Raw genomic sequence first — 15,138 nt, 5'->3', positions numbered from 1 at the left:
GTTTATAGTGCTTTAGCAAGTAAAAAGTTAAAACACAAAATTCAAAAATGAATGTTCCAATGAATTGTAATAAGGGTGATGGACAGACCTACTCACCTGCAACTATTGACTGATCTCTGTACTGGATGTACATGGCCTGACATGTTAGGGATGGTGCCCCATTGCTGAGTTATTCTTCTGTTTTTTTTTTTTAAGATTATTTATTTACTTATTTTTTGAGAGAGAGAGAGACAGAGACAGAGAGAGAGACAGAGAGAGAGGAGGGGAAAGGATCCCAAGCGGGCCCCACATTGTCAGTGCAGAGCCTGGTGCTGGACTCAAGCTCACAAATCACGAGATGATGTCCTAGCTGAAATCAAGGGTCAGACGCTCAACCAACTGAGCCACCCAGGAGTCCCATCATTTCTGGGTTTTAAAAAATGCCCATATCAACCTGAAAATAGCATTTGGTATCAAATCCAGATACTCTATTTTTATTTTTTATGAGTTGGCCAAACATTTATGGTTGGTTCAGAAAATAGTCATCCAAGAGTCCATTCATTGTTTCATGTAGGAGTGCTTCCTTTATTAAAAGTGAAAATAACGTATTTGGGAGTTGTAGTGTATTAATATGTGTCCCCCCAAAAGATATGTGTAAGTGCTAATCCTCAGTACAGTACCTGCCACTTTATTTGAAAACAGGAATTTTTCAGATGCATTTAAGCAAAAATGAGGCTACACTGGATTAGGATAGGCCCTCTAGGGAACTGATAACAGGAGTGAAGAAAAGGGGAAGGGCATGAGTAGGCTATGTCATCTTTCCTGCCTGACCACTATCTTTAGTAAATGGACATTTATGTTAAGAGATTTAATATCGAATGTACTTAATATTAACACCTACATGTGTCATCTGGAGAAAATTATGACACTGTTTTTTGTGTTTTGATTTTTTTAGAATAATTAGGCTTTGTCATTGACCTCTAGTTAGATCTTCTAAAAAGGGAGATTCGTGTGAATATTGTGTCTTACTAAAAAGCATTGACCCTATAGGTGACCCACTGTCACCTGATTTGTGTTTGAGACAAGGTCCCTGAACTTGGTTTTGAGACATGGTACTCTGGCTAGATCTTGGACATGAAATCTTAGAAACATTTACTTAGTTTCTAGTATGACTTAACCAAATGCTTCTTAGAAAGGTCAAAAGACTTGGAGACAGTAGACCTTATTTTAATTCTTGACTTTGTTACTTATTGGAAAGTTACCTTGTACTTGCTAAGGAAACTCTCCAGACCTCATCAGTTACATGAGAGTTTTGTAGGAGATCCCTTTCAGCTTTCTTGAGTCAATGACTTAGTAGATGAACAATTTCCTTAAAATCACTTGTAAAAAATCTGAGTTATGCAACTAGAATTTACAGTTTACTCACTTGTAAGCACAGACTTTCAAATAATTTTAATTAGCTCTTGTTAAATTATAAAGCTTATTTTATTTGTATTTCTTATAAATGAACTGCAACTCTTATTATTAGATGATTTTGCTAAGAATAAAGGGAAAGGCAGTAATTTGAATTTCAAATTTCTAGTCCATCAAATATGAAATGAATATTTAAAGATGAACAATAAAATTAGACCACATTTTTGAAAAATATTTCTGCTTGCTAAAGCCAGAATTATACAGCCACGACCTTTAAAATAAAATAGAGTTTCAGATAAATGCAGTACTTGTAGATTATACTTTCTGGAGAATTCTGCCCAAAGTGATATATGCCCATTCATCTTTTCTTTCAAAGAAAAAAAAATATTTAAGTCAGATGAGTGTTCTAGAATTCTAAAATAATATAAATGGCTTCCACTCTTCCATGTTAATATGGATTCCCCCCCCCCAAAAAAAGAAAGTTTATAATCTTTGATGTCTAGTCATGCTTGACTTGGCATTTAAAACTTCTCCAGTAGATTTGTGTCAGAATATGATTAACTACTGGGGACTCTAGAAAGAACGTGGGGCTGCTTGGTTTTGCTTTCTTTTTAGGTCTGCTGCTATACTGGGTGCTATATTGGTGGCAGTCTCAGGTAAATGGAGGCAGAAACAAGGTAAATGGAGTTTCCTGTAGCAAATTTGATTTTGCTTGACAAATCGTAATATGTGTACATAATATACATGACAATTACTCCACAAATTGAGGCATATGTGTTGTCATGAAAGCATCAATGAAAAAGAAACTAAATTTTGTAATATAATAGTATGGGGGTATTATTACATAATTTGTATGGTAAAATGGAAAAGAAGCAGTGTCTCTGGAAGGATTCAGACAATAAAGTCAACACATTGCATTTCTCTATCTTTAGTCTTCTTCTCACATCTTACCTTACCCACATTCATTAGCTAAATAACTCAGGGCCCCCAGTTTATTCTATGTATATATTTTATTTTTCTGCCCAAATGTAGTATAAATCAATTTTTGACTGATACATTAAAAATATGAGAGAGATGCAGGGCATTTATAACTCACTAGGGACTCCTTGGCATTTGGTTGCTCAATAGTGTTATGGTACTTTATGAAAATGTGGGCAGTAGTAAGATTTTTGCTATATGTGGTCCAGCAACACCATGAAAACATCTCTTCCTCAATGAAATAATGACAAAGTAAAGAAGATTCCCGCTGCATAATGAGCCCAGAGGTTAACAAAGGAGCTTAATCATTAAGAGCTTGGGCTCTCCAGAGTCACACTACCTGGATTTACCCAGCCCTGCACCTTAACTAGCTGTGTGACCTTGAACAGTTTACTTAATCTCTTTGCAGTTTGCATGCCATAAAAAGTAGAATGGGAATGATAAGAGGACCTTCCCCTGAGGAATGAGTTAATACATGTAAAGCCCTTAGAACAGTATCCTTAACATTATAAGCACTTGATGAATCATAGTTGTTATTATTAATGAGAGTTTAAAGATAGGTAAGAGAGGCAATTTGGGGGAAGGAACATTAGTCTGTATCATCTGCAAATATCCAGGGAGCAATTATATAAAATTCTACTGTTGAATCTGCAGTTTGAATATTTTAAACTTAGGGTACCAAGTTTGAGATTCTCGTGGTTGGCCAACCCAAAGCATGTTAAACTATATTTTGATTACATTTTTTGCACCTGTAGCTAGCTCTTTCAGAGCTGATCTGTGGAGCTCAGGCAGTCCATGGAAGTGAAATTCTAAACTCCTTTTCTTCTCTCTCACTAAAGAAGTATATGGATAAATGTAGAGGTAGTAGAAGGGTCATAACAACTTTGAGAGACTCAAAGGTACAACTGATTAGGGAATGGTCATCTTACTGGCAGCATTTGTAGTCCCAGCCACAATCAGGGGGATGAAGAGGAACAGTAGCATAGGGCAGACAAAGGATGCTATGGATGCTATAGAGGCGGTCTAGACTCCCATGACATAGCATAGGCTTCCCATAATTTCATAAGCACCATATTTCATGACATAGTGGTCAAGAGAAAATATATGCTTCATGGAGTGTTTGAATGTTGCTGTATGCCTTACCCTTTTGGACCTAGTCTAATGAGTGGACTCCACTAACTACAGAAACCAACACAAAGTTAAGAAGGTGGTTGTCCTACTGTTTGAGATAGGACAACAAGTGTGTTTCTCATGAGCCCCTGCCTAACAGCCTGACCAAGAGCAGCCTCTCTATGTCTCTGTCCTTCCCTCTCCTCACTCACACTTTATCTCAGCCCAAAGAGATATGAGCTTATGATTTTCATGTACCCTTTTATCTTCCTCATCATCATTTTGATTGTGATGCTGCCCACAACTGCCACAAGAGATAAAACACAAGATTCTTCCCCAGATGCAAAGTCCTGTCTCTGTTGCCATTTTCTTGCTTTCTGAGCAAAGGTAGAAGTGACTCGTGGCTTCTTCACATCTGTCAAAGAAAGAAAGACAGCTGTCTTTTAGAATGACAGGATTAACTTGTTTAAGACAGACCTTACAGAAAATTTCTCCTGTTTCCTGATGAGGGGAATTTGTTTGGAATCTGTATAGATATTAGAGGCCCTGGCATTTTGGTGTGCAACAATTCCTAGAAATATAAGCCTTGTCATCCCAAGAAAATGTGCTTGTTCCAATGGGCTTGTGCAGACTACGCATTGGAGAAGTGATGGGGCCCAGCTGCCCCGCATACATCAATCATTGCCTTGTATTTATTCAGCAATGTAATTTTAAACCTGGGGGCAGTCATGGGGTCTACGGGAGTTATTTTTGCTTTAGCAACCCAATTAGACTAGTAACCTCATGGTTCTGGCCACCAGAGACTCTACCTATCATTAAGCTTGAACATAATTGGAGATAATATACAGCTGATCAGTTCAGAACCAGTATTATATTTAAACTAAGACTAAAAATCTTTAGGCCTGTATGATACTGAGTTTTGGTTTAAATATAATACTAATTGGTGGGACTTATCTTTTATCTTCAGGGTTTAGAATTCAACTCATCACCAAGAACTTCATCGGTATGATATTTATCATAATTGTATTTCTGTCCAATGCGTCACCTAATAGTAGACATATGTTAGGCATTTAGCTTCTTTTTTTCTTTTTTTTTTAAACTTTATTTACTTATTTTGAGAGACAGCATAAGCAGAAGACAGACAGAGAGAAAAGGAGAAAGAGAGAATCCCAAGCAGGTTCCCCACCATTAGTGCAGAGCCCAAGGCAGGGCTCAAATTCACAAACTGCAAGATCATGACCTGAGCCAAAACCAAGAGTTGGACGCTTAACCAATTGAGCCACTCATGTGCCCCTAGCTTTTTTTTTAACAAGTGGATGAATGAATACATGACTATAAAATTAATATTCCATTTAAATAAACATTCCAGTGAGCAGATTAAAAGTGTAAAAAGCAGGAAAAGCCGCATACATAGTGATTTTCTATTATATTTTATTTCTAAAGTTGACATAATTTGGCTTCTATGAAAAAGAATACCTAGAAGAAAATGGGTCGTCATCTCCTTTTAGCAGAGGTGGGAAACTCTTTATTCATTTATTTATTTTTGAGTATGAAAACATGAATATTTAGACCTCCGAATAGGAGCCATATGATGGGTGTTCATCAAAGACCCAGAGGCTTCCAGTTTTGACTATAAGAGGAGAGTTTAGAATCTGGTCTCTCCACTGCCCTCAGATATGTTAGAATTAAAGGAGCATACTTTTGGGGCGCCTGGGTGGCTCGGTCGGTTAAGCGTCCGACTTCGGCTCAGGTCATGATCTCATGGGTCCGTGAGTTCGAGCCCTGCGTCGGGCTCTGTGCTGACGGCTCACAGCCTGGAGCCTGTTTCGGATTCTGTGTCTCCCTCTCTCCCTGCCCCTCCCCTGTTCATGCTCTGTGTCTCTCTGTCTCAAAAATAAATAAACGTTAAAAAAATTTTAAAAAAATAAATAAATGAGCATACTTTTTTTAAAGGTTTATTTATTTTTGAGAGAGAGAACATGAGTGGGAGAAGTGCAGAGAGAGAGAGGGAGACACAGAATCTGAAGCAGGCTCCAGACTGAGCTGTTAGCATCGAGCCTGACATGGGGCTCGAAATCATGAACGGTGAGATCATGACCTGAGCCGAAGTCAGACGCTCAACCTACTGAGCCACCCAGGTGCCCCATAAATAAATGAGCATACTTTTAACTTTTAAAGTCACATGTACAGCTGTGGAAGGGAGACAGAACCAGAGAACCAGACTTGGAAGCACCTTACAGTTTATATGTATGAGTCTCCTTATCCACCCGCCCCCCTGAAAACTGGGGCCAGGGAGGAATAGTTATACAACATATCTTTGCAACAGAATATGAACTGGGGCCATGATGGAAAAGAGGTGTATGATATAGTAAATAAAAAGTAAAGTACTAAATTTTATATATGATTCCATTGTAACTACCAAAAATAACAACATACAAAAGATGACTAGTGATTTTTTTTTCTTTTTTTTTTTTTGCACTTTTCAAGCATTCTCCTATGCAGGCATTAGGAAACTTTTTTTTAACTTTTTTTTTAAATATCTGTTTATTTTTGAGAGAGAGTGAGACAGCGTGAGTAGGGGAGGGGCAGAGAGAGAAGGAGACACAGAATTTGAAGCAGGCTCCAGGCTCTGAGCTGTCAGCACAGAGCCCAGTGTGGGGCTTGAACTCGTGAATCATGAGATCATGACCTGAGCTGAAATCAGACGCTTAACCACTGAGCCACTCAGGTGCTCCAGGAAACATTTTTTTAAAGGGCCAGATAGTAATTTGTTTTAGCTTCACAGGCCAGGAAGTCTTTGCAGCATGAAAGTAGCCATAGACACTGTGTAAGTGCATGATCATTAGTGTGTTCAGGGACCTTGCAAAATAAGGGATGGCCAGATTTAGTTCAGTGGCCACAGTTTGACCACCCCCGTTTTCTTCTCTCAACAAATGTTCAGTTATCAAACAAATGTTACATATTAGGTGTTGTGTTTATATACTGGGAACAAAGGTGAATAAAATCCGGTCCTACTGTCCAACTATATCCCAGTCCAAATAATAGTAATTGCCTTATTTTTAAATTAAAGTCATCTATGAATTAATTTCCTCTTTATCTTGTTGACATCTTTCTAGTGGGTGTAACCTGAAAGGTAGACTCCTTCCTTCAACATGCTGTGAGAATCTAGGGAAGGAAGAAATGCGAATGAGTAAGGAAACTTTGAGCCTATATGAATAATAATTTTTCACTGAATATAAATTACCCTCAAAATATGTGGATACTACTATTGTTTAGCTCTGCAAAGGAAGAACAGAATTCCGTGTTCATGTTGAATTTTGCCTTCAAAGACAATGGAGTCAGTGAACTACAGAATCCTTGCGATCCTTATGGAATATTCATGCTTGGCAAATCCCACTCTGTGTACTATTATTGCTCAAAGCGTGCTCAAGGGATATTGAGTAAATGCTGCTAGAGAGGAGATAAGACTTCAGAAAAGAAGAGTGCAAATAGAAACGTACATTTTTACAAAGGACTAAATTGTGTGAGTGCTAATAAGAATGCAATCTAAGTTTAATCAGGAGCGCCTTGTACAAGTGGGGTAAGTACAAATCTGAAACATTCTGATGGCTTTGCCAGAGGATGTTCTACATGCTAAAACTTGGGCAAAAATTCTTATCAAATAATGTTGTGAGTTTTAAAAATATTCAGTAACTATACACTGATAATTGTGCCCTATAATCAGTAATTTGAGGTTTGAGAGAAAGACACATTACCTCTTGCGCAATGGGAGGTGGTGCAATGGGAATTTAGTAATCTAACATAGAAATGTTGGACATGAGCTTGCTTTTCCCCACATGGAAATTTCGTTAGCTCTCCAGTTTGGATGAGTCTAGGTAGCAGAGGGAAAAACCACCTCAAAACCCTTTCCATCCTACATGAAATGCCTGAAAACGGAACAGTATATTGTAGACACACTTATACTCAGAGACACAGCTGGTTCTCAAAAGACAAGTTCAATAAGGAAAGAGAAACGAAAATAATATAAAAATGGGGAGGGGGACAAAATGTAAGAGACTCCTAAATGTGGAGAACAAACAAAGCGCTGCTGGAAGGCTTGTGGGAGGGGGAGTGGGCTAAATGGGTAAGGGGCATTAAGGAATCTACTCCTGAAATCATTATTGCACTATATGCCAACTTGGACGTAAATTTAAAAAAAATAAATTAAAAAGAAAAAACAAGTTCAATTTAAAGTTCTTTCAACGTGATGAAGAGTAGGGTAAGCCTGCAGGTCCCATGGTGTTCTAAAGCTATGCACAGTTTTTTTCCTGCTTAAGGATTTATGTTGTTTACCATCTTGTATCCTTCTAACATTGATAAGTTTATCTTTGGCAAAAGATGCTACCCATTCACTGCTCACCACTCACTCTGTTGTGTTACTTCCAAGGAGCACATGGAGAGAATGCACATCTGGGCTGCATCACATGTTCCCAGGCCTCTCACCTTAGAATTGCTGCCAAGCCTCTTGTTTTCCTTATCTCTAAAGGTGAATAAAAGTAGTACCTACTTTACAGGGTTGCTAGAGTAAAAGCAGGTAAAGCCTTTGAGGTACCTGAAAGTATCTTTTCATAAAAAACTAGAAACTATTAATAAGAATACCAACAAAAATATATTTATGGTCAGCAAAAGTTCAAGCAGCAATTCAGCCCTTGTGCTTATTCTGAAATTAATTTCCAAACTTTTCCTGAATTACCAGCTGACTACTAAGACATTGTATATAATTAACAATCCTGGAGCCAGAAACTTGAATATCTTTCTTCTTTTTTTTAAATTTATTTTGTCATTTAGCATAGTCGATCACTAGCGATTTTTAGTGTAGAGGTAGAATTCTTCACATAATATGTGGCCATATCATTCATCAACCAAATAGGGCATTTGTAAAAGTAAAAAGGATATTAAAATAATTAAATGCCACAATTATCACAATATTGATTGATTGATTAATACAATGGATTTATTGATTTTGTAGACCTGTAAAACTCAAAATGTATTTTCAGAAATAAAATTCTTTCAAAATATAAAAGCAGCATATACATTTTATTAAAGCAAAATTAATCTTCCTTTGTATTTATTATCTGGATAGTAAAACTATAGCATGTGCAGCTTAATTATTCTTGGTACACATTTTCATACTTTAATCAATTGTTATTTGTATCTGTTTCAAACCTCATTGCTTGTATATTTCTGAAGAATGTATATTCACTTGCAATATGGTCTTATTTAAATTATGTTTCATAAAAATATGAAGCCTTCAAACATGTAATCTTCAAAATTGCATTTTATGGTTAATAACTTTGAAATTATTGAGATCCTCATTTGACGCTCTTTGTAGACCATAATATTTTTATTTGAGAGCATACTTTTTTATATACACTAAACTCCTAATTATGAGTCAGTTTCTTAAAATAAATCTCTTTCTCTTTATACATGAATGTGTGTGTGTGTGTGTGTGTGTGTGTGCGCGTGCGCGCACGCACAGATACACACACATATATATTCATATATACTTTTGGTACTTTTATTTATGTCTCTCTAGAAAATCCTAGTACAAACAATAAACTTTGTAAAGTTCTACTTCAATTTCATGAATTGAAAGGAAAAAAATGGAACTACTATTGAAATTAACTTTCTGTTTGATGAGTCTAGCAACACTGATGTAAAACTAGATTCATTTAACTGTTTCCAAAGTTCTTTTATTCAAGCCAATAAATTAGCAGCTATCACTTTGTATTTTATTCTTGTACATGAAAACTTGGAAGTAAAAGTGAGCAAGATGAATTTAGAAGAAGAATAATTTGATCTAAATAAAAAGTCACTTTACATAGAATGGTATATAAATATGTCTTTTGTTGCTGCATGTATTAAATCTTTTTTTTTCCAGTATAGTTATCTTAAATTAACTATAGTATTTTAAGGCCATTGAGGTGTTTTTAAGTAGACTTGAGTTCCCCAGTTTTAGTATGATCAGTGATATTGTTACAATTATTATGGGGGATAATCAAATATATGACATATATTTTGTGCAAGTTACATTGTCAACTTTCTTGAGAAGCAGAAATCTCATAATTAAACTGTAATTTTTCATTTATTTCGTTGTTTCATGTCATTTTTTCATTTATTTATCCTAAAGTGGATTATTGTGAAATAAAGAAATAAAATGATTATTTTATGCCACAAAATGAGGAAACAACAGTTGTGGCACCACACATCAGAATACTGTATCTCTTGCTAAGGCAGGGCTTCTTCTGTTTCCCACTCAAATTTCACATATACACTTCCAATATTTCCTACATTTTCCATCGGTCTTGCTGACTAATACCTTGGTGGCTTGAACTTTTTAAGACTGTGGGACTGGCTATGGCCCTGGTGGAAGCAAATGGTGCCCCAAGTGGGTCCTCAGGGGGTAGTATCAAATTCTTCTGCTTCTTCCCCAGGAGATTTGAAGCATTTCTGAGTGTGTCTCATTTTATCAGAAATAGCCCGCCACGCTCTGCCTTAAAGAGTTAAATTAAAGTTGTGGTGCATTTAGAAGGATTGGGAAAGAAGTAAGGTATGGATCCTGTTTATCTTTAAATTTAACCACCAGTTAAAGCAAGAACTCTGTTCCGTGAACCTAAGTGTCCCATGTGCTAAGAGAGATCACAGAAACTCACAGTACAAAGTGAAGAACTCCCAGACCTACACCAGGTCATTTGAATTCAACTATTTAAAATAAAATGGCATTGTTTAAGAATGAAAATTCTGGAACAGATGCCAAATCAGAAAGGCATCAAGGCAACACTTGTAAATTAGACTTGTCCTAGAGAAACTAGGACACATGGTTAGCCTAAGTATGAGTCACCACCTGACCTTCTGACTGCCACTTACAAATAATTTATCCGGTATATATATGTAAAATATTTGTCAATTCACTATTTTCAAATTTAATTATCTCAACTTTCATTTCCATAATAATTATGTTCTTCCTATATGTTCTTAAAATATCTTTCATGCTTTTGTAATTGTTGGATATCATAAGAATAACAATGTGAGTCAAATACTTCAAAATTAAACCCAAACTCAGCAAAATGTGATGCTTGCTCATGAGTCTCACCACGAGTTATTGGTATGGGCAGAGCTAATGTATTTTGTTATGGAGCACAGCTTTTTTAATATGTGTCACAGTAAATGACAGGTTCACAGAAGAGAAACTTATTAATACTATTGAGTAGATCATACAAATATCTCAACCCATGTGAAATTACATATAATGAAGATTGAAAGAATATGACCTATCGCAGAAATGCTCAGTTACGTATCTGTGCCCCAAACTGAGAACCATAGCCTTTAACAACAGGGAGAATATTTGTTGACCTTTCATTTCTGTATTGGAGGACCATTCTACACCTCTCTGATAGGAGAAATCTTGTTTCAAGTTTCAAAAGTCATGCCTTTCATTACCTACTCTCTCTCCCATGTTTTGACCTCAACTTGTAGTTACATGTAATGAATTGTCATCATGTTCTCTCATATGTACCTGTTTATGTTTCTGTATTCTGTAAGTCTCTGTCTAGGACAGGGCCAAGTCTTATTCTTTGTATTTTAACAACCACTTATTGTGATTTAAAATAGAGTAAATAGCTCAAGATGTGCTTGTTGAAAAAAAAATGTCAAGATTGCATTCACTTTCTGGTCATAATTGTCCTACTGACCATCGTTAATGATTACCATTTTTAAAATTCTAATTAATGTATAAGTCAAAAATTTTGTAGATTTCAGTGTGACAGTTGAACTCCAAATAACTCTAGCTTGAGACAAAAACAGTACCAAAAACCATTCTAATTACTGTGATGGCTTTAAATAAAGGTATATGCAAGCAGAATTTGTGTAATTTTTAAAAACCAGTAATACAAGTATGTTTAAGACCACCAGTTGTTCAGCCTATAGTAATTGGTGTACATATCTATCTGTAGCAGCATGCTGCTCTAAAAGGATCTTTGGTATTGTGGCTGAGAAGATGGTCTTATATCAATAAGTGAGTTATATTTTTCTGCAGAAACTTTGTCTCTTTCACATTACAGAGTATCAGACTCAGTGTTGAATTGCTGACACTATAATAATGAAAAGAGTTTTCAGGTGAAAGGTTTTATAAACTACTTTATTTTTTCAACATACTTACCTACACAAGAAAACAATTCAGTTCAAGTAGTTAAAATGACACATTTAAAATTACTTAGTAATTTGTCACTTAGGCTGCCTTTAAGCCATGAACATTTTGCTAAGTGAAACAGGCTTTCTCACACACAAAAAAATGAACTGTTGTTTCTTTTTTTTTTTTTTAATTGTGAAGAACATAGTGTGTTTCAGGAAGAAACCATGTTTAAAACATCTCTCTTTGTAAATGTCATGAGGCTTATCCTAATCAGAGCCCCCATTTGATGTCTGCAAAATTTAGAGTATCTTTAAACACAGAATCTACACATGCTAACATACAGAATATGTTGTGTTTCTATTTCAAGGGAAAATTGCGTTTACCCTATTACCTATCATCATAATACCTGTCTGAATTGTTGTTGTAAGTCATTCATCATCTTAGAAGTAAATAGTTTTCTGGGTGTGTTGAAGGAAAAATACATCAATATAGAGAATCATGATGGTGTGATTACAGTAATTATCCCATGTAACACGGGTAGTTACTACTATTTAGTTCTCTTCTAATTCATTATAGAGCTAGTAAAAGTCACATTAGGGAGGATATACAAGGTGAAATAACATTAAGGAATTTTTACTCACTGGAAATGAATAAAAGGCTTTGAAGTAGATTTGATTTACAATATTTTTCTGGCTAAACTCTAGGGTAAATTTTAATTACCTATATTATAGTTTTGAGAGGGATTAAATTAACTTTCAACTGGAAACATTATTATAAATAGTCATTGAAAAGATGAAAAAGTCAGGAAGACAACAGACTTGAAAATATTCCTTTTTTCTAAAATTTGTCATTTGTGTTGTTGATTATCGGTTTCTTTTTCTAGATCCTGGATTATGCAGAGACAGAAATCACATTATTTCTCTTTTTTCCCTAATGCCAAACAAAGTGGTATATGGAATATAGTGGTATATGGAAAGTGATATGTGGAGTGCTGGGTCTCCCTCGTGCTAGTGTGTGAGGCTGATTGTTAGGCTTTAAAGAACTGTTCAGGCTGTTTGGTGTTGCATTGGTAGTTTGACATTAGGCGTGGTGGGAGTATTTCTTATACAGTATTAGGTAGGGAAAGAGTTTTTCCCCAGAGAGCATGTGACTAAGCATTTACTGGCATACCATCAGAAAGTTTTCAATAAATGGTGAGTGAACAAAGAATGAGTGAATGATTAAAACAAAACAACATAGCGATAATCTGCAATAATACAAAGAAATGCAAACCATTCATGACATAAACACATCATTAAATAAGATAAATATTGTCATTTGGTGTCACACAAGCTTCTCTTTCTAATGCGGGCTCTTGCACTGTCTTGTGTATTCTTATGCAAGAAATTTACATTCTTTGTAATATAAGCCTCTTTTACCATGTAAGGATACAATGAGACATCTACACCCTGCAGGAGGGTCCCCCACTGATGGCATCCCAATCTTGGACTTCCAGCCCCAAGAGCTGTTGTGAACTAAAAGCTGACTTTAAAGTGGGAAATGATGAAAATGAACACAAGTTTTCTTTAAAAACAATCAGTATAGGGGTTTATGCAGAGGATGAATTGTACATTGTGGAAGCAGGGGCAATGAATTGTGAAGGCAGTCCAATTGTACTTCACTGACAACTTTGAAAATGTTGGTACAGTCACTGGTTTGTCTTGGGGCTCTGAAACACCACCACCTGTGGTCTTATGGCTAAGTATGGTTTGGGGTCTATGCATATTAGCGAAACAGGACTTAGTAGCTGTAGAGGAAGATGCTGAGTCATGTGAACCCCCTAAGTACATCTGGAAAATGACCTGCTTCTGGAAGTGGTAGCAAGTTTCCACAGAAAAAAGCAAAACTTGGAGTTGATAATGTTGATGAAGATACTGAAGATGATGATTTTGATAAGGAAGAAGTGAAGCAAAAACTTCAGCAAACAAATGTATATGTGATACTATATGTAATACTCAAGCCAAAAAATGCACAAAAATCAAACCAGAATGAAAAAGATGCAAAACCATTAACACTAAGATCAAAAGGTGAAGAATCCTTCAAAAAACAGCAAAAACATTCCCAAGACACCAAAATAACTTAGTTCTGTAGAAGACAGTAAAACAAACATGTAAGCAAATATAGTAAAAGGTGGCTGTCTTCCTAACCTGGAAGCCAAGTTCATCAATTGTGTGGAGAGTTGCTTCTGGATGACTGACCAGTGAGGCTATTCAAGGTCGCTGGCAGTGAAGGAAGTCTCTTAAAGGAAATATTTTATTTAGTTTGTTAAAATTTCCCATCTTATTTCATTTATGTAGCAGTTGATATACTAATGCAAAGTTTCAACTTTCCATACCATGTCTGATAATTATTATCCAGGTCCCATTGCCAAAAATGTGTTGTCCAAAATGTCTGTTTAGTTTTTCAAAATGGAGCTTTACCTTTGCTTGGTTTTAAATATGTGTGCAATGTTATGATAGCAGTGGTGGTCAGACAAATGGAAATGGGGAGACAAAAATATACATGTTAAATAAACTCAGTATATTAATAAAATACAAAATAAATTATTTGAAGCTTAAGTAACTTTCTCAATGGTGTGTGTGTGTATGTGTGTGCATACACATGTATGTATGCATGTGTGTATGTGTGTGTGTGTGAGAGAGAGAGAGAGAGAGAGAGGGAGAAAGAGAAATGCGGGCAATAATGTTCACCATATAGGAATATAATGAAGATTGACTAAAATTTATGAGATCAAATCATAGGGAATGGATTTTGTTATACATCAAAAACAGTTAGGTCAATTATTTCACATGGCTTGACTTTTATAGTAGGTATGCAATAAATATTGGAAGGGAGACAGAAGTAAAGAGAAATAAAAGAGGTTAGGAAGAAAGAAAAAAAGAATATAGAAGCTATCATAATTTTACTCATTTTTTTCCTCTGTGTACGTACACATTTTCTCTTGCCCAATCATCCATTTCAGTACTATTGTCAGTGACTTACACAGAAAAACTAATTTAAGACATTGAAGCCCCTACAGATGCCATCTGAACCATGCAATATATGTTTAAATGTGTAATGTCTATTAGTACATTGTAATCTTTTGATAACAGTATTCCATTTAGACTGTGTTTTGGGGACAAAGTTAAGAAACACCTTTTAATCTATTTCTGTGGCTAGCTCATTTTAAAATCAATCTATGTCCTTAAAAGAATCCTAACCATATTGAAGTTTAAAATAGCTGTATATCAAGGAGAACACATGTAAATATTAATTAGGACATAAATCAGATCATGCTGTGCATACTGTTCTGCAGAATGTATTTCAGACTAACAAATATGCCATGGGTATCTTTCCATTGAATGCAGAAAGATCTGTTTCGTCTCTTATTTTTATATAATATTCCATAGTATGGATGAGTCAAAGAAGACTAAATCAGTCTTCTCTCACTTTTGGCTTTCACAAACAAT

The 15,138-nt window shown here is 35.7% G+C and overlaps 1 pseudogene; it reads left to right on the top strand.

Annotated features, from left to right (window-relative positions):
* Positions 1–6,057: 6,057 nt before the first annotated feature.
* On the top strand, positions 6,058–13,993 carry LOC128311848 (nucleophosmin-like; annotated as a pseudogene).
* The last annotated feature ends 1,145 nt before the right edge of the window (positions 13,994–15,138 follow it).

This window comes from Acinonyx jubatus, chromosome C1, assembly GCF_027475565.1.
Source record: "Acinonyx jubatus isolate Ajub_Pintada_27869175 chromosome C1, VMU_Ajub_asm_v1.0, whole genome shotgun sequence".
Taxonomy (NCBI): Eukaryota; Metazoa; Chordata; class Mammalia; order Carnivora; family Felidae; genus Acinonyx; species Acinonyx jubatus.
Note: the sequence above shows the minus strand (reverse complement) of the source record. Positions and strands in the feature narration are given on the sequence as shown.